Raw genomic sequence first — 980 nt, 5'->3', positions numbered from 1 at the left:
GGTATCTTTACTACTCTACGTAATCTACGCGCCCATTCGAGGGCGGTGTCTTAAATCAAATGTAAACTTATAGGTCTATTAATTCCTTAATTGACCCCAATTCCTCAACCTATTGCTATTCTTACGGTTGTGCTCAGACCGAAGCAAAAGAGGAAGTGAGGAGCTAGTCCTCTCTTCCTACCCACCATGCTTCCTCTCCTCATCGCACTTAGTGTGTGCCTCGATTATAGAGGGGCTCCACCGGTCAGAGTACCGTTGACTACATAGACACTTCAATAGGCATAGTAGAGCCCAGGGCCGCCGAAAAATAAATGGCACTTACAGTAATGGTCATAAATATTATCACATTATTTATGAGTCGTGAAAAGTAGTAGATCATAATTTATGCCACCAAGGTACTATTTTCATGCATAATTTATGAGAAGGTACACTTCTTACTTAGGTTAGTATGCGGAAAAGCTTACCTTCGGTTAGCCTCTCCGAACCAATCATATATTCAAACATCTATCCGACACACTGCCTCCTCACTTTCCAATTTTCTACTTCTCCTACAAGCTCTACACCTCATGCTAGCTACGCCTCGTCCCCGGTCAGCTTTCTCCAACGCCCAGATTGTGGCGTACTTCTACTCACCGTGCCGTGACCAGTACGATGAGCTTGTGCCGGAGTACTTTCGCTGCCGCTGCGGTAAGGTACGCAAGCAGACGAGCCGAAATGGCTACACCAATCTCATGCAGCATGTGCGCAGCGAGCATCCAACCTTCCAAGAAGAGATGCTCGCAGCCACAACCGCTCAAACCGGTTCGGTGGTGCACTATGCTCGCCGCACGGCCGTGAACCGGTTCGGCTGGCTTGAGTGGGTTGTAAAGGCAAATCTGCCTCTCATGTTCTGTGAGAACCCTCTCGCTCGCCGGTATGAATTACTATTACTACTCTATAATAATGGTTATACTAATATGAATATGCTTGATTAGGTACAC

The sequence above is a fragment of the Phytophthora infestans genome, genomic scaffold (assembly GCF_000142945.1).
Source record: "Phytophthora infestans T30-4 supercont1.5 genomic scaffold, whole genome shotgun sequence".
NCBI classification, from domain to species: domain Eukaryota; phylum Oomycota; class Peronosporomycetes; order Peronosporales; family Peronosporaceae; genus Phytophthora; species Phytophthora infestans.
This window is presented reverse-complemented; position numbering follows the sequence as displayed.